Below are 25,079 nucleotides of genomic sequence, written 5' to 3'. Positions count from 1 at the left end.
GACTGGACTTCTTCATTCCTAACACAACCTCCTACTGTCACCTCCTTCCAAATCCTTTCCTCATAAGCTTACTGATTTCTAGCAAAACTCACATTTCTACCCCTGGCTCTCTCACTTCCCCTTGACTGCAAAATGTTTCCAAGCCTTTGATGAGTCAGTTTAGACCCTGCAATGATCTTGTTGCACCCCCTATTCCCTCAGATGCCCACGGTTCGGCAGCCACCCATATGTCCAAATCCCAACATTTGGATTCTAAGGCTCCAATATTTAAAGGCTGATTAAAATAAAATAAAATAAATCCATAAAGCTCAGCCTGAGCTGAACTAAGTGGCCCATTTAAACTCCATTAGGAGTTGAGATCAATGTTAATATTTTACGACTTAAGCACTCCTTATTTTCAAAAGATCTTTCTTCCTGCTTTGTGTCACCTTGCTCAGGAGGTCATAGTAGGGAACCTAGACCTTCCTCTGATGGCCCTGTGTATGGGAAAAGCCCAAAAATATCTCCCTGATGTCTGCTGTCATTTGAAATCATGACAAATAACTCCTTGAACTTGGTCCATATATTTGTATTCACTTTGTACTAAGTTTTCATCACTCCAAAGATTTCAATCATTTCCCTCTTAGTATTCATCTAGAGGTTCCAAGTCTTTTTGCCTTCTAACCTGGATCTGGCCACCAATCATTTAAAATGGACCCATGGACTTTTTATGGGCAGAGAGATGAACTTCCTTCAGGGGAAATCCACAGAGGGAAAGGGTATAATTTTGCCCGATTCCCTTTGTATATGTCCAGAGGGAAATACCACAGATAGAAATTAATCACAGAGTGATGTGAGAGGATTCATTAGTCCCTGATTAGGAATGAGGACAGCTTTACAGAAAAGTTTCTCTTCTCTTCTATAGGTGCTGCCTGTAAATTCTCAAGGGCCTTCAGTAATTGTCTGCAACTCCACCATATGTCACTTCCCTGTGCTCTTCTGAGCAGCTTGTCATCCAACAACACAGTACAAATGCTGTCCTAATGAGACAGTGAACCTAAGATATAAACAGACCTTTTACCAGAATAACATTTTCATAGTCTGCAGATTAGAAACCTCCCCAAAGATCCTAAAATCAGTGATAATCACCCCCAGAAGTATTTATCATTTATCTCTTATTTACCTCTTAGGCCAAAGACTGCAAATCTGATAGCTTATTGTCTTGGTAGCCCCTAAATCTTGGGCAGATTGTATACTTCCAAAGACAACTAATCAATTTACACATGCCATCCCACAAACTCCCCTGATGATGTGGTTGACACACCTGCTGCTGAAGCATGGTACCTACATTCCTTCCACTGAACGTGGGTGAGCTTGAGACTTCCTCTACCAACAGAGTGTGACAGGAGTGATACTGTCTACTGAGGCGAGGCCAGACAAAGGATACAACATCCACCTGGCTCACTATTTCAGTCACTCTGGGAACTTCAGATAAGCCCAAACTAACCCATAAGGAGAGGCCACATGGAGAAGCCTATGGGGAGGGTAAATGTGGCTCTTCTTGTGACCCAGAAGCACCTGCTTGTTGAGTGAATGAGGGACCCTTCAGGTGATTCCAGACCCCAGCCTTCCTATCTTCTACCTGGTACCCCAGACATCATGGCATAAAATATGCTATTCCAGTTGTGCTTAATCCAAATTTATTACAGAAATTTAGAGCATAGTCAGTGTTTATTCTCACTAAATTTTAGTTTGATTTGCTATGTATTCATAGTAATTGGAACAAATCACTTCCAGGTATGTTCTCTTTATTTCATCTTTATATTACTCACAGAGTGACTTTTTCGAATAACTTGAAGGTTATATGATTGTATCTAGGGCAGTAGGGGGATTATTTCTGTCTGCCCACATTTCAAAAAAGTAAGATTTTGTTGCTCTGCTTGTAAAATGAAGGCAGTTCTCAAGGTCTCAGATTAAAACAAAACAGTTAGAATGTTTCTTATCTTTGCTTCTCTCTAGAGGACAGAACTTTTTTGAAATCAAACTTCGTTTCTCACATTGATAAAATCCTATGTCTCACAAAAGATATATTTGTTTTTATTCTTCCCTCAGCTCCCTCTTGAATTCTAGAGTGTTGAAAGGAATGGAGAGCAGGGGGTCGGGGATTTAGCTCAGCGGTTCGGTGGCCTGCCTAGCAAGCACAAGGACCCGAGGTCGATCCCTGGTTCCACACACACACACATACACACACACACACAAAGGAATGGAGAACAGTTTCAAAATCACCTGTTGTTTCTTCAATGCCCATTAATCTGTAAGGGGTCAGGAACAACCAGTCTATAGCACTTGTCTGTCCTAAAGACAAAATGAGCAAAACCCTCTTTAGTAATGAAGAGTAGGTAAAGAACAAGCAAGAACTGTCAAGGAAATACTAACTAGTAATAAGAATAAAAGGTCTAGACCTATCTGAAAGTGACTGAAAGTCATTTTAAATCACATTGCATCAATTGCAGTGGCTCATACTGGGCTTCCCTTTTCTGTCTATACCCTTACACGTAGGTGTGCTCCTCTAGTCATTGCTTTGAACCCTCCTCTTTTTTGACAATTTCCAAACCTGCATCTTCAGCAAAGACCTGTCCCTAAACTCCAGGTTCATACATCCATCTCGTCTACCCAACATCTCCGCTTGTTGTCTAGCAGTCATCTCAAACTCAATTACTCCAAAAAATGAACTTAACTTCTCCAAAGAATGAACTCCTGATGTTTTTTTTTTTTCTCAAGCTTGTTCCTCTTCTTGCCTTCTGGATCTGTTAATGATGATTCTTTCCTTCCAGTGGCTCAAGAGAAGAACTCTAACATCTTCCTTGGCTCTTTCCCACAAACTAAAACCTATCCATCAGCAAATGCTACTGGCTCTAGCCTCAAATCACATGCATAATCCAATTACTTCTCATGACCTTCACTACTACTGACTCCATCCAAGCCAATGTCATCTCTTGCTGATTGCTGCAGCAGTCTCCTAACTGATCTCCCTGCTTCCATCTTGGCCTTCCTGCAGTTCACGCTTATCCCAGAAGTCAGAATATGAGTCAAATCATGGATGGTTTCATCTGCTCAGAATCTTCTTATGGCTTTTCATCTCACTCACAATAAAAGTCATGATAGGAAGCTAGAAGGTAGACTCTTAGAAATGGGAAAGGGGTTCAGGGGAGAGTTGAGGAAAAAGAAGAGGGGTTTAAGGGTTTGAAAATGATCAACATATGTTATATTCATGTACCAGTTCCCCAAAACGAACATCACTATTCCATATCATAAACTTGCACTAATAAAATCAATAATTTTTAAAATCAAAGTCCTTAAAATAATTACTAAAACCCTTAATGGTTGTCCATTTATTACTCCTCTCTTCCCCTTTCTTCCTGACTAACTCTGCTCCCAAGTTCACTAGCTTGCCCAACTGTTTCAGAAAGATACCCAGGGACTTCCTATCCTAGTGCTTCAGACTTGTTCTTCTTTCTGCGTGGAACCTCTCTCTCCCAACCTGCCCTATATCTGTGTGACTCATTCCCTCATGCTGTGTGACTTCTGCGGGTAACTGTTAGGCTTTGTTAATTGTCTCAATTGATAGAATGGAGATGTCTCCTTCAACCTATTTTATAAAAATAAATACCATTCTCTGGTAACTCCAGTTTCCTCTCCTCTGTGTTTTTTTTTCCCCTCCAAAGTACTTACTGCATTAACATTAAATAAGTAAGTAAATAAACTTATTGTCCACCTTCCCTATTTGGAATGTATCTTTCATTAAAATGTAGATATTTTTGCTCTATTTTTACATAGTGCGCATAATAGTTTCTGACATGTAATAGCCAAGTAAATCGTCAGAATAGCATACACCTGTTCATGAATGAATGAACAAACAGATGAACCATTGGACCACAGTCAATTGTCAGCCAAGAACCACCTAAACAGAAGGCAGAAAACAGATGGAGAGCTTTGGCAAAAGCAGACATCTGTTTATACTGGGTCCTCGACTTGCACTGGAAACTTTCCTGAGCAAAGAAAAATGACAAAGGACCTAAGGGTCTTGGATCACCCTTGTGTCTATCTCAGGGGACAGAGCTTTGCCCATGAAAAGGTCCAACTTTTAAAGTCCACATTGAGTCTCGGTCTCCTTATCTATAAAATAAAGGTATTTTTCATAGAAGATGCAATCAAAATTAAATGAACATTTAAAAACAAGAAGAAAATAAGTGTAGTTGTATAAGAGAATGACCTTGATGGGAGCCTACTTAGCAATTGAGTCAAGTAAACATAATTAATGGATGTGGAAAATGGCCAAAATGCCAGGTTACCATATAAGCTAATTAATTTAAAAGGGGGAAGGAGTGCCGTTGTTCAGTACCCACAAATGGTGGCTGTTATGCATACATTATTTTATTCTAATAAAAACTTTTGTGAGACAAATATTATGATAGTTACTTTGTTTTTCTTATTTTTGGTACTGGGGATCAATCTCAGGACTTAGTGCTTGCAAGGCAGACATTGTACCACTGAGCTAACTCTTCAGCTCTTATGATAGTTATTCTACAGTGACAATTGAGATTCAGAGAGTTTAGGTAACTTACCAAAGTTACTAGACATGGTCGTGTAGTTGTGAATTATAAAGCCATTTCCAAAACACCAAACCATTCTCTTAACACTTTTAATATTTACCTCTATGCCGATGATTTTCCAATATTTTAAAGACAGGTGTCCATATAAAATGTGGATGGAAAGGACATTATAGTGGGGAGTGAAATATTTAATTAAAATTCATAGAAAATGAGGAAAGCCTAATTTCCAAAAAAAAAAAAAAAAAAAAAAGCCCTGTGTGATTCTATTTATATGAAATTCTAGAACTACAAAAAAGTGCTACAGTGGCATAATCAAAATAGTTATGGTCTTGTGTTGACAGTTGGGAAAATGGACGTGTTCAGAAGGGCAAAAAGAACTAAGGGGGTAGAAATCTCCCATAGTTTCGACATTCGGCACTTGATGTATGCATTTGTCAAAATGCAATGAATTCTATTCTTAAAATCTGTGCATTTCACTATACATTTTCATTTAAAAACTTTAAAGTCAGAGAGAGAAAAAAGAATTTTAGTCTTGACTTTCAGCTGAAAAATAATAGCACTATTTCAATGGTTTTTATTAAACCTCAGGAAAAAACTCTAGTGATTTAGGTTTGGAAGTCAAATTCATCTTTGAGATGAAGGAACCAAATGACACAATGTTAAGTGACTTTGGGGTCTCCACAGCAGGAAGGACCAAACAGATTCAAACCAAGCCATGAGAATAACTGTCTCACTGCAGCTGACACTGAGGAGGTCCTGTTGTGATAAGGATGAAGCTGTAAAGGGAAGATTTTGATTCATTTATTCCAAATACATAGCAAGTTTTTAGCCTAGGGAGTGTGTGGATAAAGAGAACATATGAATAAATAGTCAGTCCAGACTTTATTCAAAGAGGTACATTAGTAGGAAATTACAAGGACAGATAATAATCTTTGGGACCATAGGAATAGAAATAGAGATGAGATTTTGTCTCATGTGCTATAATGCATTTATTTTTGCCTTAATATTTTTTAAAAATCAAATAATCTCATCTTCAGAGGAATAGATGAAGTCAACATATGGCTTTGAGTGTAATAAAAATGAGTTTTATAGTAAGTAGCCACCATAACATAGATTAAGTCATTTCAAATTAACCTCATTTAAATGTAACATGGAAGCCTTAGCCATATTGTATTTTGTGACATATTTTTAACGCATCCCTATATACAATGACTTTTACTTAAGGTAGAAGAAAAGGCAAGAACAAAAATGTCATAGAATAGTTAGGTGACTTTTGGTACATTATTTCCCAATAGCCCTTTTCTTTAATGATTGAATTCTCTATATCTTCCTTAGTGAGGGAAAAGTTAGACAATTTAAATTCACACAAGCATGCAGTACCTAGCCAACTTAGCATGCAGAGAAGTGAAGAAAGAAACTCATATGAATCAGGGATGATATTAACCACCATAAAGAAACAAGGGAAAATAAATAACAGAATGTTGCATACAACATAGGCCTCTAACCACAGCAAATAAATACTTGCTTGATATTTCATCTCAAATGGGACATTAAACAGAAGGGCCTCCAAAGAGAAAAGCACTTATTTGGGTGAAAGAAACATAAATATTAAGTTGTGTAATATAAGTAATGGTAACGTTAAAGAATATATCATTGGTGTATAGAAGCAAAAACTTCTACAAAAACCCTTAACTGCAATGCAGCAGAGCTCAAATCATTTGCAAGAGGCTTGAGAACAGTACTGTGCAGTAGGACTTCCTGCAAGCACAGAAGTGCTATCTGTCCTCTCCAGTAGGATCACTGCTAGCCACACTTGAAATGTGGCAAGTGTAACTGAAGAACTGGATTTTACATTTTATTTAATTTTAATTTAAATAATTGCATGTGAATATCAGCTATTGTATTGGATAGTACAGATTTAGAATAGTTTCAAGGACACGGACAAATATTCAAAACTGACCTTAAGAGAAACCCTTGATGTCTCTTGTCATTTCCCAAATGGGCTTTTTTTTTTCAGCTTTAATTGAGTTTATTGGTACATTTTAGGGATACAGTACAGTTACATTCATTGTTGGGATCTTGTTCCTCTACATGACAAGTCTTGCTTCTCATTTTTTCCCCTTACCCCTGCCCTGGGCTTTTGAACATTAGACTTACATCTTTACAGTTTTACAATTCTTAGTTATTTTAGACACCTGCTATTCACAGGGGAAAAATGTCTAACCATATCTGATGAGATTTGTTCCATAGTAATAAAATGAATTGAGACACTTGAAAACACCTTGGCTCCTTCCCTTGACCCATAAGATTTTCAGAGCATGACCTTACACAGAGTTGACATAGAGCTTTATCCAATTCTTAGATTCAAAACTACAGAAATAACAAAGTCTCCTGGTGGGTTTCTTGAGAAGAAAATAGGTCTGACAGCTTACTTTGGCAAGAGCTTGTTGCTCTTACTAACAGATTTCTCCTATGTAGCCAGCCCATCCACATGCTATAATGTCATAGCATTGCAATCCTCTATAATCTCTACATTTCTACTTTCTCCTGAATAAATTTAGTCCTTGGTGGAAACTACCTTTGGAATTTTTTAATTGAGTTTATTAGTACATTTTAGGGATAGAGTACAGTTACATTCATTAATGTGATCTTGTACCTTTACATGGCAGGTCTTGGTTCTCATTTTTTCCCCTTGTCCCTGCCCTCCCTTCACCTTTATGCAGTGAAACTCACTTCCACTAAACAAAGCATTAAGCTTTAGTTATAAACAAAGTCATAAATTTAGCTAAAAAAGGAATGCAGACTGCATTTGATTGACTGGTAATAACTGCTTGGACAAGTTGCTAATAATCAATTAATAATATCCTGAGATGCCTTGCAGTACATTTAAGATCGGTAGAAAATCATTTTGTAATCATTTAGTAATATTTTCCATGAGCTTACAAGTAGGGATTTGGGGCTTGTGTGTAGCATGTATGTGGTCCCTACACGAGGCAATGAAAGAAGACACAATTGCATAAAGCAAAATAAAAATGCATTCGCCACTACATACCCTGCAAGGGTGCATTAGAAGTAAAGTAGGATCATAGAGATAATAGAGGTTGATTGCAACTGGAAATAATGTGGATGCCATGAAGAGGTGGCATTTGAATTAGGTCTTCAAAGTTGAGTGGGTTAGGGAGTAATTAAGGAGGGCAAAAGCATTGCCAGCAGCGACAGACACACAGAATGCCTTGCAAGGCAGGAGAAGCCAAATGCCATCTGCCAAAGGTGGAGTCACTGAATGAAAATACTAAAAAGACAACATGGACACATCTAGAAAGGCATTAGATGCTGTGCTAAGGAATTTGTTTAGCAATACTAGGTACCAGAAAATATTTTAGCAAAATCAGAACTGTGCTTTAGGGGGATAATTTTGACTTTGATACACAGGATAATTATGGGAAACAAGGAGTTAAGTGGAGCAAATTGTTTTACTCATTTATTTGTAATATAAATTTCACAAATTTCCAAAAGCATTTTGAGAGGCCTTATTATTGTCATTTGCTATTGGTTGCTGCTCCAACCACCATTTTATCTTCTTTTATTAATTTTTAAAAATCCTAATACTGCTCTCAGGCAACAAGTAAATAAAGAAGTCAGACCTTTCACTTTACCTGAGGAGTTGAATCATTATTTGTCCATAACTCCATTGTCTTGGGCTCATGCTTGTCTCAGTTCCTATTAAAGAAATACAGTGACTTTAACTATGGTAGAAAACGAGAAGCGAAGGTTCTGCAGTGGTGCAGCTCAGCTGGAATGGGAGATTTCCTTGGGCATTTTAAACGTTCAGTCAAAAATCCCCAGAAAGCCATCATTTAAGAGGACCACACCCCAGGAGAAGGGTCATGTCCTGGAGTTAGAACTGTACAATGTAAATGTACTTATTCCACTGAAGTACACACTTTAAAATGAAATTTTGTGTTATACATATTTTACTACAGAGGAAAAAGTAACATTTATTGTAGCACTGAAATATGTGTATGTAAAGAAGACCTATATAAATAGAGAAAAAAATGTTGGTGATTCACCCTACTTTATTTCAAAGCATATTATAAGGGAATAGCAATTCAGGCAATGTGCTACTGGTGGATAGAAAAGCAGACAAATGGAACAGATGAGAGAGTGTAGAAATAGATGTCATATTCATACTCAATTGATTTTGGACAAAGGAGCTAAGGTAATTAAATGCAATGCAACTGAATAAATATATGGGAAAATATTAACATGAGATGGATTATAAAACTAAATGCAAAAGTTTCTGAGCGACATCACAAGGTCTAGGTCAGGGCCTGAGAGTTCCTATTTTGAACATGTTTCCCAGGTAACATCTATTCTGCTGGGTTAGCCTCTCTATTTTATCCTTGTTTTGTAACAGCATGGTGCAAAAATAAATAAATAAATACAAGTGCTAGCATTTTTATCATTTAAATCTTCCTCTGAATAATTTTAAAGTAAAATAATAACTTTCTAGGAATAAATTAAAACTATTAATAATTTAAGCAGAAATGATAGCAGCTATGAAGAAATATCCATTTCCACCACATTAAATTTAGTACTAAGAAGTGGTTTTTGGAGAAGTCTAACTGCAATACTGTCTGCCAAGACAAATTTATGGCATTCATGACATTCCCTAATCCAAAGAAAAAATAATAAGGCGTATAATATGTACCCTTGTTTATGTGCCCAACATGAAAATAAGATGGTCAAATATAATTCAACCTGGTGGCTCATTCTTGCTACACTGTGCTTTATAATAAAATATTGCTGCCACTTCTCTGGTTTCGAAAAAGCCTTCTGTATGGAGATTTTCCTGTTATTCTTCTACATTCTTCTCTGGACATTACAATCATTCTTTGTGTCATGTTTCCTTTTGCTACCTTCTTATAAGCTGTGTCCTTGCAGCTTGAAGTCAGTGCACACTCCCTAGAGAGCAGAAAATGAGCCTCTCACAAATAAGCAGCATCATGGAATTTTAGAGCTTTATTAAAGGGGCCTTTCAGATCTTTTTTTTTTTTAATTGAGTTTATTGGTACATTTTAGCATACAGTACAGTTACATTCACCATTGGGACCTTGTACCTTTACACGGCAGGTCTTGGTTCTCATTTTTTCCCCTTGTCCCTGCCCTCCCTTCACCCCTTTCAGATCTTTCAGAGTGCAAGGATTACAGTGGGGACTGTGGCATTGAGCAGCCCTGAGTTCAAGCCCTGACCCACTATTTAACAAGAATAATTTCTGGCACAGTCTCTTCAGCCACGTTAAGTCTCAGCTTCCTCATCTATAAGTTGAGTTCTCCCCAAAATTACATGAGACCATGTGTAGAAAGTACTCAAAGCATTATCTGGGCCCCCTGTAGCTATTGTAATAGTAACTAGAATATTGAACCATATAAGTATACATTTATTTGTATTTTCATATGAAGCATCTACATAGCCTGTATACAGCATTAACCTGAGGATGTGGTGGGGAAGACGGAGTGGGGAATAGAAAGAGGAGGGAAGATGATTAGGAATGGAATTGCAGAGATATAATGAATTAGTTAATTCTGAGATTCTGGAGCCAAAACAGAACATTTTTTATCACATACAGACATGGGCCAGATTGAAAAATTAGGCTTATCTTTAGAAAGAAAGGAAATTTTCTGAATTCCTTTCTCTCTCCTTTAAAATATCAAGAAGTAGGCCTGGAACGTGCAATCATAGAACACTACTTCACAGCCAGTAGGGAGAGAAGGAGCGTATAGTGCTGAGGACACAGAACCAAGACTCCACTGTGGGTCCTGTGACTGTCGAGGTGGATGGCAGACAAAGGCTTAGACAGGAAGGGGGTTCTGTCGCATTCTGATTGAGGTTCTAGAAGGAGGATATTTCACACCACTCACAGACGGCCACTTCAGAGAAAATGTGGTGGTTGACTGAGTGACAAATGTTTCCAAAGAAAGAGAATCAGAAACCAGAAAAGATTTGATCCATGGAGAGTTTAGTGGAAATGCTGAACGCAAAGCGTGCATCAAATTCTGGGCCAACCCATAAGGATTTTCTGGGTTCGCTGGGTCACAGAGAAGCAGCAAGGCATATTCTAGGCCAGCCAATGTGCTCAGCTCTGGCTGTTGATTATCCTTTTAATGAAGGGGAACAGTGATGTAGGTTTTCTGAAATAGCATCTAATTTAATGAGTGGTTTTGGTTCTGACTCTGTAAATAACTAGTAGGTAAATAATAAAGGTGCCCAGGATGTCTGCAAATATTTCAGCCGCACAGGGTGGAATGTGGCTAAATATGCTGCAGTGAAAGTAAGTTAGGGGTTCAAAACACCAAAGAAAACCCACAAAACAGAAACATCTCGATGAAAAGACTAGAGCCCTGAATTGTAATTTAGAAGGCACAAATTCTTATTTTTGTTCTCTCAAGACTGAGTATGTCACTAGCTGGAAGCAAATTTTCTGTGCCTCTGTTTCCTCATTTTTAAAATGAAAGGAGTGGACTTAAATGATCTTCAGTAGGATAGATGGGTAAAATGGAATTTGGTATTTTTGTGGGAGGAAGAAAGAAAATATCGTTATATGGAGCCTGGCTAAACTTGAATAGCCAAGACACTCCCAGGGAGAGACCAAGACCAGCTACTTTGCCTCTAAACCTAATCAAACCGGGGTGGGGGTGGAACTGAAAAATGTCTGGAGCCAAGAAAGATTGTCCCTCAAGAAAACTCATCACCAAAAAGAAACGATAAGACCACCAGCCCAGATTTAGGAGTTCAGTGTCTGCGCAGACTTAGGAGTTCAAAAGAGAATAATGTGCTTTCGGGGCTGAACCAAGTGCAATGGTGGGATTAGCTCAGACCTAGGAATCAGGGAGCAGATTTGAGCTCTGGAGAGGGATGTGTGAGTGAATGTGAGAAACAACCTTTGGCTGGAGCCCTCTGGCTGAATTTATCCCTGAAGAGTGAGGATCTTTTCTTGGGCTCCTTCAAAAAGAGCAATAGCCTGAGCCAGTGTCTATCCTAACTGCTTCTTCTGGGACAGCTGAATCTCTGGGTCTTAAAGGAGCACACCTAAATCAAGACTTGAAGAGTTGAAATGAAGGTGGCCAGGGATGGCCCCTGGCAGAGGAGGGGCTACTATTTCCCATCCGCAGGTAGATGAGGGCTCACATGTTCATCTTTGGGCCCCATCTAAGTGGTCCCTCATTTGCACCCCAAATTACTGTATCAGTTGAACCTCTCCAATTGCAAGTCCACAGATCACTTAGAATGCTAATATATTATAACTTTATTGTATTGATTCAAAATAAAACACAAACCACTGCAGTGGCACATGACTGTAATTCCAATGACTCAGGAGGCTGAAGCAGGAGCACCACAAGTCCAAAGCCATCCTGGACAACTTAGTGGGACCCTGTCTCAAAATAAAATTAAAATGGGTTGGGGATGTAGAACAGTAATAGAATGCCCCTGGATTTGATCTGTACTACTGAAACAACAAAAACACAAAGCCTGTGGCTCAGTTTAACACATAATTCTATCCTTAAATTTGCAGATATTAGGACACCTGCTTAAGCAAAAAAAAAAAAAAAAAAAGAGGGGGAGAAATATGTAAACTAGAGATCCACTTGTGACCATTTAACAACTTAATTCAGATCCCTGAATTTACTACATATACATTCATAAGATATCATTAAAGTGAAAGCTGGAAGCAGTAAAGATAATTATGCAGTTCAGATATCTGAAGTTTTCTTTATCATAGGTTATGTTTGTATTATATGTAAAATGTGAGTGGACCCTGACATTGAAACTGAAACACATGCTTGTTTTTGTGACAGGTGACTATTACATTCATTTTTTTTTTACAATGTAGTGACATTCTTTGCTGGAAATTTGCACCTTTACATAATTCATCTTGGTTCTTATTTTTCCCCATTCCGCTGCCCTCCCGTCAACCCTTCCTCCCCTCCCCCCCAATCTACAAACACTGTTTCCTTTTTTTTCCTCACGTTAATTCCATTCCCATCTTTCTTTTCCCCTACCCCTCTCATTACCACTCCCACTTTGCACCTTTTCTTCTTATTTCAAATTATCTAGTATACCCTTTATTGCTTATTTGCATTTTCAGTTTCTCACACTAGAGAAACTATTTGGTATTTACACATATGTGTCCTATTTATTTCACTTTAGAGTATCACCTCAATGTGCATCCATTTAGCTATACATGTCTCTAGTATCTCATTCTTTATGGCTGGATAGTACTCCATTTTATTTTTTAAAAATGCACACATTTTCTTTATTCAGTCTCCTCTTGATGGGCAGTTGGGCTATTTCCCAGTTTTAGTTATCACAAATTGTACTTCTATGAACATGGGTGCACATATATGGCATGATTCTTTTAATTCTTTGGGGAAGATACCCAGCAGGAGGATAGCTGGGTCAAGTGGGACTTCCAATCCTAGTTCTCTGAGGTATCTCCATACTGATTTCCACAGTGGTTGCACCAGTCTACATTCCCACTAGCAGCGTTCCTCTTTCCTCACATCCCTGTCAGCATTTGTCATCGGTTGATTTCATGACAGCAGCCATTCTTTCTGGAGTGAGGTGGAATCTCAGTGTTGTTTTCATTTGCATCTCTCGAATGGCTAGCGATATTGAATATTTTTTCATATGTTTCTTTGCTATTCGTACTTCGTTGTCTGAGAAATGTCTGTTCATTTCAGATACCCATTGTTAGATTGGGTCTTTAAATTTGGGAGGTCTGATTTTTTTAAGTTCTTTATTCTAGATAGTAGCCCTTTGTCTGAGGAACAGTTAGTGAAAATTTTTTCTCATCGCTTCTCAGCCTTTGGCTAAAATCAAGTGTAGAAAAACTTTTCCCACATTGTAGGTTGTCTCTGCACATTACTGGATACTTCTTTTGCTGTGCAGAAGCTTTTTAATGAGAAGAGATCCCACTTGTTGATTGTTTGTGCTAATGCACAGGCAACTGAGGTTTTGTTCATACAAATCTGTTCCAATACCAGTGCCTTCAAGAGTTCTACCTAACCTCTTTTCCAGCCTCTTTAGTGTTTCTGTTTTAATTTTTAGATCTTTAATCCATTTCTATTTTAGTTTAGTTCAGGGTGAGAGATATAGGTCCAGTTTAATCTTTGGCAAGGTAAAACCCAGTTTTTCCAGCACCATTTATCACCAGCTATCTTTCCTCCAATGAGGGTGTTTGGATCCTTCATCAAAGATGAGGAGTCTGAGTGTGTCTGGACTTGTTTCTGTGTCTTCTGGTCTGTTCCACTGGTCCTCAGGTCTGTTTCTTTGCCAGTACCATGTTGTTTTTAATCACAATTGCTTTGTAGTACAGTTTCAAGAAGGTGAATGTGATACCCTCTACCTTGTATTTATTGCCTAGAATTGCTTTTGCTATTCTAGGTCTCTTCTTGTTCCAAATGAATTCTGGATTGTTTTCTCAAGGTATGTGAGTATGCTATTTGGATTTCCATTGGGATTGCATTGAATCTATACAGCTGTTTTGGAAGTATGGCCATTTTCACTACGTTGATTCTTCTTACCCAGGAGCAAGGGATGTCTTTCCATTTATCTCTTCAATCCCTTTTTCAGAGTGTTGTAGTTTTCAGAGTAGAGGTCTTTGATTTCTTTCATTAGGTAGATTCCTGGGTATTTCTTTTTTATATATATAATATTGTGAAAGGGATTGTTTGTCCCACTTCTCCCTCAGTGAGTCTGTTTTTCATATACAGAAAAGCTATTGTTTTTTGTGTGTTGACCTTGTATCCAGCTACTTTGCTGAATTTCATTATTAAACCTAGAAGACTTATGGTGGAGTTCTTGGGGTCTTCTAAATAGAGTGTCATGTCATCTCCAAATAATGACAATTTTACTTCTTTATTTCCTATCTTTATTCCTTTTATTTCCTACTCTTGTCTAATTGCTGTGGCTAATGTTTCCACAACTCCATTGAACAGGAGCGGTGATAGTGGACATCCTTGTCTTGTTACTGATTGTAGTGTGAAGGAGTTCAGTTGTTGACTATTTAGTATGATGTTGGCTGTTTGTTTTTCATAGATGGCTTTTATCAGATTGAGGTAGAGACATGTATTCCAATTTTTTGTAGGGATTTTTATCATAAATGTGTGTTGGATTTTGTCAATACTTTTTTTGTATCTATTGAGATGATCATGTGGTTTTTGTCCTTGGCTCTATTAACATAGTGGATTACATTTATTGATTTACATATGTTGAACAATCCCTGAATCCCTGGTATGAATCCCACTTCACTGGGGTGTACGATCTTCTTAATGATCTCCTGCATTCTGTTTGCGAGTATCTTATTAAAGATATTTACATCTATATTTATTAATGAGATTAGTTTATAGTTCTCTTTTTTGGTTCGGTCATTCTTTGCTTTGGGGATCAACTGATGCTTGCTTCCAGGAATGAATTTGGGATTATTGTCTCCATTTCACTTTCATTGAAGAGTTTAAACAGGAGTGGCAGTAGTTCCTCTCTAAATGTCTTATAGAATTTAGCAGTAAAGCCATCAGGATCTGGACTTTCCTGAGTTGGTAAGTTTTTTATTATGTTTTCAATTTCATTGATTGATATTAGGCTGTTTAGAATTTTTAGGTCATTTTCATTCAACTTAGGTAATTCATACAAATCTAGGTATCTATCCATTCTTCTGTATTTTCCATCTTATTGATGTGTAGGTTCTTAAAGTAGGTATTGATGACTCTGGATTTCTGATGGGTCAGTTGTAATTTCACCCTTTTCATTCCCAACTGCATGGACTTGTCTTTCCTTTTTTGATAAGGTTGGCCAAGGGTTTGTCAATTTTGCTTATCCTTTCAAAGAACTGACTCTTGGCTTCACTGATTATTTTGTATTGTTCTCATACTCCCCATTGCATTAATTTCTGCCCTGATCTTTATAATTTTCTCCATTGTATGAGCTTTGGGTTTGACCCGCTCTTCTTTTTCTAGAAGTTTGAGGTTCAGCATCAGGTTGTGTAATTGAGCTCATTCTATTTTCCTAATATGAGTATTCACTGCTATGAATTTCCCTCATAAGACTGCTTTCATTGTATCCTGTAGATTCCAATATGTTGTATTGTCATTGTCATTTAATTGTAGGAACCATCTGGTTTCTTATTTAATTGTAGGAACTGTCTGGTTTCTTATTTAATTTCCTCTGTGACCCATTGGTTAATCAGAAGTGTGTTGTTCAATTTCCATGTGTTTATTAAATTCTTGTGGTTTCTTTTGCTATTGATCTCCAGTTTCATTGCACTATGTTCTGATAATATACAGGGGATAATTTAAATTCATTTGCACATACCTAAACATGTTCTATAAGAGAGAGTATGGTCTGTTTTGGAGAATGATCCATGTGCAGCTGAAAAGAATGTGTATTCTGATTTTGTGGGGTAGAACACTCTCTAAACATATGTTAAGTTCATTTGTTCAATAGTGTGATTGAGCTCTACTATTTCATTGTTTATTTTTTGTCTGGTTGATCTATCTATTTGGGACAGTGGAGTACTGATATTTGCCACTGCTATTTTATTAGTGCTTATTTGATTTTTCATGTCCATTTTATATAGTTGGGCACACTTCTGTTTGGTGCATATATATTTATGATTGTCATCTCTTCCTCTTGGATTTTTCCTTTTACAAGGATGTAGTGTCTTTCTTTGTCTCTCTTAATCAGTGTTGGTTTGAAATCCCCTTAATCTGCAAAGAGAGTAGCTACTCCTGTTTTTTGGGTGGCTCCTATCTCATGGAGTATTGTTTTCCACCTTTAAACTTTCAGTCTATGAGTTTCTTTTTGAGTTAGGTGTTTCTTGTATACAGTATATTGTTGGCTCTTGCTTTGTGACCCATTCTGGCAATCTATTTCTCTTGATTGGTGAATTGAGACCATTAAAATTGATGGTTATAACTGATATGTATTGACTTATCCTTCTCATGATTTTTTCTTTTTGCATTTAATTTCTTTCCTGCCCAGTGGATTCATTCTGCTATGCTTCCCGGGGTTGTCACCTTCATTGTCTTTTTATCGTATACTCTTTAAAATTTGTTGGAGTGCTGGTTTGGTATTCATGAAGTCCCTCAGGTGTTCTTTGTCTTGAACTTATCTTATTTCTCCATCAATTCTGAAAGATACAGAGTATCAAGAATAAATCTTGATTGGAAGTTGTTTTCCTTTAGGCATTAAAATATATCACTCCAAGCTCTTCTTGCCTTGAGGGTTTGTGTTGAGAAATCTGCTGTGATTCTGATGGGCTTTCCTTTGTACATGATTTGTTTCTTTTCTCTAACTGCTTGTAGAATTTTTTTCTTCTGCTGGGTTTCTGCAATCTTAACTATTATATGCCTATGTGTAGATTTTTTTTTATCATGGCTAGCTGGAGTCTTATAAGCCTCACTTATCTGTATGTCAGGTTCTTTCCCCTATTTGGAACATTTTCTGCCATTACTTTGATGAAGTTTTTTTTTTTTATGTCATCTTCACTCTCTTCTGTTTCTTCACTAACTCCAATCAGTCTAATGTTATTCTTCTTTGAATCATCTTACAGCTGCTGGAATGATCTCTCATGGTCCCTTACTATTTTTAAGAGATTTTTCTTTTCTTGGTCACTAATTGCAATCCTATCTTCTGTATCTGAAATTCTGTCCTCGCATGGTCTTGTTCTGGTGCATGAACCTTCAGTGGAGTTTTTAATGTCTTGGAAATCTGTTTGCATCTGTTTTATGGATTCCATTTGTTTCCTACATTGGATTTGTACCATGTTTCTCAGCTCCTGTATTTTTTTTAATCTGTGCTCTAGATTTGTTAATCATGTCTTGTCCTATTGGCACAATCTCTGCTGTTATCTAAGAAATTACTTCCAATTTCATTTTTTCCAAGTCCTCTGTTGTTGTCAGTTCCCAGGTTGTTGAATATCAGATTGTTCCATCTCTATTCCCTTTGGGCTTGCATTAGGTGGTCTAAAAGTCTGGTTTTGAGACTTGTTTGTGTCATCTTATTTCAGCAGATGCAGCCTGCTGTGCCTTTGTTGAGGCAACTTTTTGCTCACCCAATGGTCTTCTTCTCAGCAGTGACTTGTTTGTGTCATCTTATTTCAGCAGATGCAGCCTGCTGTGCCTTTGTTGAGGCAACTTTTTGCTCACCCAATGGTCTTCAATTCTCAGCAGGCCCCTGAGCAGCCTTTACTCCGCTGTTCCCCAGTACATAAATTCCTGGGTTTAGAATAGTGGCCCATCTATATCCCTGAGCTGACCTGTTGTCTGGGTGGGATTCTGGTTGGGGCCTGTTCACACTTGGGATGGTATCTAGGTGTGCCTCTCACTGGAGCCCTTATGCAGCTGTTGTCTAGGGGAGGGGTTTTGTCTGGGGCCTGTGTATCCTAGTTCCCATTGTCTGTGCAGTCTTCTGGCTAGGGTCTTCAGGCACTTATCAGTGGCATTGTAGTGAGCCTCTGGCTGTTGCTTGTGTGTCTGTGTAGTTCTTTTCCAAGGGGGCCTTTGGCTGTGTCTGATGGTATGGCAAGACTCTGGATGAAGCTTGCATGCCTGTGCTGCTCTTTTCTAGGTGGTCTGTGGCTTTGGGATGTGTGCCTATACCCCTGGGGTTGGGGTGGGGTCCTCGCTTAGACCCACCTGAAGCCGCACCACTCTGCTCCACACAGCTGCTCCCAGGTGTGTGCACGCACTTACCGATGGTGGAACTCTCTCATTTTCTGTATAAAATTGTCCTAGACAATAGCCATCAAGAGTATAAATGGACGTAGTACTTGACGCACCAATTTTATTTGTAGACATTTATCCTGCTGAAATTTTGTATAGCTATAAAAAAGTAAATGTACAAGAATGTTTATTGTTACAACATGGATTGCAGGTAAAAATGAAAAGAATCAAAATGTTCATTAATAAGGTATTAGTTTAATTATCAGTCATATTATGGATACATTCTTCAAGGACTAAAAATAGTCAAATAATTCTTTATAATGGAGAAATTGTTTTATATTAATGGACATGGTTGGCATTTACAATTTATTTCTTACTCTAATTCATTCGCTGTTTTAAATCAAATCTATATTGAAGATGAGGCCTACATTGTTTCAGGAGGTTTGGATGATTTGAAGCACTGATTACAAAAAGATAATCATTAGCACTTTACGACAAACTCAAGGACCAAAAGAAAGGTATTTCTCATCTCAAAAGTCTGACTTTGAATACCAAGAGCCAATATTTGGGCCAATAGATATTTTTAAAAATATTTTATTAGTACACATTTGTGATGCATAATAAATATATTAATCATGGGGATGGTGCATGCAATACTGCATTTTAATCCTTTTTTACTTCTCCTCCTTTACTCTCCCTACTCTCTCTACCTCCACCCCTAGATCACCATCCCATCTGCACAAGTTTACCTCCTTGTTTCACATAACCTGTCTTTTATTTTGCTCTTTATATATACTTATTTTTTCTTATAAGAGAAACCATGCAATACTTAACTTTCTGCATCTGATTTATTTCACCTAACATTATGGTCTCAAAGAGAATCTCTTTCCTAAAAATGACTCAAATATATCCTTCTTCATGCTAAGTAGTACTCCACTGTGTACATTTTCTTTATCCATTCATCTGCTAATGGGCATATAGGCTGCTCCCAATATTTAGCTATTGTAAGTTGTACTGCTATAAACATGGTTATGGATGTATTTCTGTAATATGATGTCTTTAACTCATTTGAGAAGACACCAAAAGAGAATAGCTGGGTTGAATGGAATGTCTGAGTTTAGGTTTTTGAAGAATCTCCATATTGATGTCCATAGTAGCTGTACTAGTTTACATTCCACCCAACAATGCAGAACAGTTCTTTATCCCCATAGCCTCACCAACATAATGTTATTATTTGACTTCTTGATGATAGCCATTCTTTCTTTGGTAACAGTGTTGTTTTTTGATTTTCATTTCTCTAATGACCAAAGATGCTGAACATATTTATGTATATTTTTACCTTTTTTACTTCTTTGGAGAAGTGTCTATCCAATTCAGTTTTCCATTTTTTGATTGGGTCTTTTGTTTTGGGGTCAAATTTTTTTAAATCAAAATCTTTATAAATTTAAATCTTTATAAATTAAATCTTTATAAATTCTAGATATTTGTCCTCTGTCCACGGAGTAGCTGGCAAATTTTTTCCTCATTCTGTAGATTGTCTCGTCATTCTGTTGATTGTTTCCTTTTCTGTGAGGAGGCTTTTAAATTTGATGTGTTCCATTTATTGATTCTTGATGTCATTTCTTATACAACTGGGATTCTGTTTGGAAAGTCCTTGCCTATGCTTATGTCCAAGAGTTTCACCTATTTTATTTTCCAGCAGACTAAGTATTTCTGTTTTAACATTTAAATATTTGATCCATTTTTATTTTATTTTAGTACATGGTGAGAGATATGAGTCCAATCTTCTGCATGTAGATAGCAAATTTTCCCTGCACCATTTATTAAATAGGTTATCTTTCCTCCAGTGTATTTTTGGGCCCCTTTGTCAAAGATTAAGTAGCTGAAAGTGCCTAAGATTGTTTCTGCTTCCTCTGTTGTATTCTATTGATTCACATGCTTGTTTTTGTGATGATTCTTTGTTGTTTTTATCACTGTAGCTTTGTAATATAACTTGAAATCTAGGATTGTGATGCCTCTGTTTTGCTCTTGCTACCCAGGATTGCTTTTGCTATTCTTCATCTCTCTTCTGGTTCCATATAAACTTTAAGATTTTAAAAAATAATAGATTTTGGCAGTCTTCATGATGAAGGTAAAATTGCATTTAATTAAGCCATGAATTTACACTGGGCAAATAATTAAATGAATGGGGAGTCCAGAAAGCAGTGAGAAGACTGAAAGGTAGTTTTACGAAGACATTTGCTAAACTAGATGAATTTGAATATCAGACCACTCATGTCTCCAAGAAGAGCTGACAAAGCCTGTATCTTCCCAGGTAGAAAAGTCCTCCCCAAATGAGAATGAGCCTCCCCAAACCTTCACCCACTGCATTAAGCTGATCTCTGAAGCACTTTAATATAAGGATCAATTAGAGATAACCCTACCCCAGTCCTTTCAGGATACATTAAAGAAAAATACAATGTCTCAAACCTCAATGGTGATAGAAGGAGAAAAGTGTCCAACATAAGAATTTGTGATCTAGCATCATCCCTCTTGGGGGTCTGTAACCAAATTCCAAAAATGTGTAAGCCAATAGCTTATAGAAGTCCCAGAGTACTAGTATATCCAAGAGATATAACAGGTGCAAATAAGCTTTCTTTCTGGAAGACTCATCTTTACCCTAGGACTTAAAAATTTTCCCAGATCAAGTTTCAAGAAAAATTAACAACTCGTAGTTAAAACAAAACAAAACACACCACAAAATAAGGCACCATGTGAGAAAGCCAGAACTAAAACCAGCAAAAAAAAATGAAACTCATATAAAACTTCCAAAGTTAGAATCATTACGTAAATTTGATAATATATCTTAAGGACAAAAGAAAGGCTTGACAATATGAGAAAAGAGTAGATTTGACATTGGTACAAGTCTCTAGCAAAGGGCCATTTACTGTAGTTAAAACTAAAAAGGGGAACAAAAAAACACTTGAATAATTAGAAGTACACAAAGGTTTATATATAATACATTCATTATCCAGTTTTCCCATTGTTTCTCTTTAGACAAGAAGAGTCAGACCCAAGCTATAAATGGAAGCCATTTAAAATTTTATATAAATTTAAAATTACATAGTCATATTGTTTTAACATGCAAAACACAAATGTTTCCACCTGAGATAGCCTAGTTCCACAATCTCTCTAAAGGAAAGCACAGTGAAAAGTCTTCTCCCAAGAATACAAGGAAGACACTAACAGTCCTTGTCATAATTCTGATTGGCAAGACACACATGGCTTTACATAATTCAGCCCACTCCAGCTTCTCCAACTTCATCACCATTCCCTCCCCCGCATCAGAAGTACGACCACCATCCCACCACAGAAGGCTCCTGTCCATCCCTTGAATGGCACCAACCTCTCATCTGGCCCGGTGTTTAACCATGCACAGGCTCCTCTGCCTCATAGGCAGGATGGCCATGTAACTCATTGTCCACCAGTCATACCTTTGAGGAGGAATGGAATGCTGTTAATAATTACATGGAAAACCTGGACTGATTTGGAAAAGCAAAAGTACATACCCCACTTATGGATCTTTCTCCTCAGGTGAACTCATTTTCCTATAGATCAAAGACAAATGTCACTTTTCAGCAGAGTAGGTCCTTACTTTCATGGAGCTTTAGAAAAATGGAAATGAAAAAAAAAGGAAATAGACAAATTAATGGATGAGAAATAAAAGACAAAGTTTTGAATAAAACTTTAAAAGTGGATGGAGTGATGTGAGGTATCTTGGAAGAGTGGTGAGAAGGCCCTGCTGGAGGAGATGGCATTTGGCTGGACAGCTTGATGTCCTCAGGCATGCCAAGATGTGGGGCCAGAAGAGTCCTGACCAATGAGGGCAAAGCCACGGGGCCTCTGCTGTACTGAAGGAACCTGGTGAAAGGGGGAATCCACTGAAGATTATAAGCAAGGGGACAATGTGATCTCATTCATACTTTAGCAATGAGAATCAGAAACATAAAAACTATGGCCAAAAATCAACTGAGGAGGGGAGTGGAGGAGGTATCTGGGAGAAAACAAAATTAGTAAGGGCAGGAAAAGGGAAGCAGAAGTACGAGAAAGGGCAATCCTTACACCTGCTCCAGAAGAGAGCCCCTAGAGATGGTGCCAAGAATAGACAGTGCCAGCACGCGCTCACAAGGAACAAAGAGATTTCCCTAGAACTCCAGAGAGATCAAAGAAAAATAACAAGAAGACCTGACATTTGAGAGCAGTAGTCTAGTCCAGGAAAGTGTAATGTAGAATTTACTTTTAAACATATTCATTATGATTAAATTTTATCTCAGGCTGAGGAAGGCTCGCTCAGTGGGGAGAGAGCTGACTTGCCACTGTAGTGGAAGAGGTAATTTGCATTGTTGGATATTTCCTCTTTGCAGAAATGCTCCAGGGGAATGATTGTTTTGCAGTCTATATTTTCTGGGCTCTCTATTGTATTCTGAGTATGTTTGTGTCTATTGTTTGGCAATAATGCTGTCTTGATTTATAAACTTTATAAATACTGTACTAGTAATCCAAGATTTTACTGTACCTAGTTTTAGAACAAGTCTTACAATCAGACAGTGTGAGTCCTCTGACTTTATTTTTTTCTAAATTATAATCCCTATCCTGCAATTCCAGTTTTAGAAATCTTATTTTAGTATTTTGTAGAAACTTTTTAATTCTTCTTATATATAGCTGGTTCATTTACTTCTATCTATGGAAAAATAAAATTAAAAAAGAAAAAGTCATTAAGAAATGCTTTGGAATATGAGAAAAGGAAAAAATGGAAACAAAGTCTTTGTAAATAGGCGAGGGTGAAGGGGGTGAAGGGAGGGCATGGGTATGGGAAAAAGATGAAAAATGAAAACCAAGACCTGTCATGTAAAGGTACAAGATCCCAATGATGAATGCGACTGTACTGTATACCTAAAATGTACCAATAAACTCAATAAGATTTAAAAAAAAAGAAATTCTTTGGGCTGCAAGTGACCAAATCCTCATTTTAAGTGCCTTAAGCAAAAGGGGTTTATGTTTCCTCATATAAAAGAAAGCCTAAATCTAGGTGTCAGTTACCATTGGTAATGGTGTTCAACAATGTCAGAATCAACTTGTCTATTGTCTCTTGGCATCTTCATTATGGTCCAAAAATGACAGCTGCAACTCCTGCTATCCTAACCATTCAAGGTACATAACAGCAAATCTGGGGAGGGGTGATATGTCTCCTTATCCAAAAGTGTATCAAATGACCTCTTTGGGCTGCAAGAAAGCTGCACTTTTGTTTTACAGCCAATACTGCAGACTTGGACCAGAAAGAATGAGAGTCAATATGAGAGTTGGGAACACTAATGTATTATAGCATTGGTCACAATGATTGATGAGCAAGTATAGAAAAAGAAGAGATTTTTGGTGAACTCTTCGTCCTCTACAAAATCAGCAGAGAAACTAGTCATAAAAATCCCATCATAAGCCGCATCCCTTTCCTTCTCAAAGCTTCATGGCAACCATCTCAGTGACCCCTGAGTCAGGTTTTTCCTGCCACAACACTCCACTCCCCCACCCTGACATTCTGTAGCCTTTACACAGCGTGAAGAGCCACAGAGACTAACTAGAAAAATAAACCTAGTCTATTGCTAAAAGACAAGAGTAACATTATGAATGGAAAATGGGATAGCACTCTTTGATACATTTCTAAGGAAAGACTATTGGAATTCAGTATATGTCTATGAATCATCCATTTAAATCCTAGATAGGGAAAACTGGGCTTGTCCTCTTTCCTCTCATTCTAACATTTACAGGATTCCTATGTGCCAGGCACTGGGCATGTTTATCTTTCCTTCTATTGTGCTCTATCCTGTTTGCTTGGATTGTTTCTCTCTCTAAGTGTATGTAGGTGTATGTGTGAGAGTGTGTGTGTGTGTGTGTGTGTGTATTTATAAATGAATACAACAAGCCCACAGAAGTAAGGGCACCATAGCTACAGTTCTTTCCAGCCTTATTCCACAGCCTTGAAAAGCACTACTCACACCCATTAAAACAAGAAGGACTGCAAAGGTATGAAATGACTGACATGCAAAATATTTGTGAAGGCTGCTGCTTCTCCCAACATTCATGTACTTATTTATGCATTTAGAGAGCACCAACCATCTCCCAATCCTGGGCATATACCAATTATCCTTTCCCTGGGCATCCACATTACATGTTTACCTTGTCTTCCTGGGCACATTCTAGGCCTTATTTCTCAGTCTGCTTTGCCATAGATGAAGCCATAGCATGAACCAGTGAGCTCTGGCCAATGGAATGTTGGAAGAAGTGACACACATTTCTTTCACAATGGCTGATTCCATTCCAATCTTTTATGAACCTATTTCCTGTTCTGCCAGATATAAATGATGGTCTCTAAGGCCCTAAGGGGTGGCAGAACCATAACGTAGAAGGAGCCTGTACACCCAAGTCCCTTGGAACAGTGACCAAGGTAGCTATCCTTATGATAAATATCTGCTTTGGACACTTACATGAGCAGAAATGAACTTTACTATGTTGATCCAATAAAATACAGCAGTTTGGTACAGAAATTTTGGCTTACCTTGACAAATATTACAAGAAAACGCCCAGCTCAAGTAAGACTTTCCAATCTCTTTTCTGTTTTATCATCTAACTTAACCCATGAGGACAAAATACCAGGAAACACTAAACACCTGCTTATGAGGATGGGCCCTCCTGATCTACCATGGTGATAATGATGGTAAGGAAGGGAAAGGC

General features: G+C 37.7%; 1 long non-coding RNA gene across 1 annotated transcript; it reads right to left on the bottom strand.

Moving 5' to 3' along the window:
* Positions 1-2,262: 2,262 nt before the first annotated feature.
* Positions 2,263-24,609, bottom strand: LOC104863151. Its single transcript, XR_780493.1, has 4 exons — positions 24,525-24,609; positions 21,863-21,958; positions 8,249-8,312; positions 2,263-2,334 (listed from the first exon to the last, which is right to left on the bottom strand). It is a non-coding gene; the product is annotated as an uncharacterized LOC104863151 (long non-coding RNA).
* Between the last annotated feature and the right edge of the window lie 470 nt (positions 24,610-25,079).

This window comes from Fukomys damarensis, unplaced genomic scaffold (assembly GCF_012274545.1).
Source record: "Fukomys damarensis isolate Sample0158 unplaced genomic scaffold, DMR_v1.0_HiC HiC_scaffold_37, whole genome shotgun sequence".
NCBI lineage: Eukaryota > Metazoa > Chordata > Mammalia > Rodentia > Bathyergidae > Fukomys > Fukomys damarensis.
Note: the sequence above shows the minus strand (reverse complement) of the source record. Positions and strands in the feature narration are given on the sequence as shown.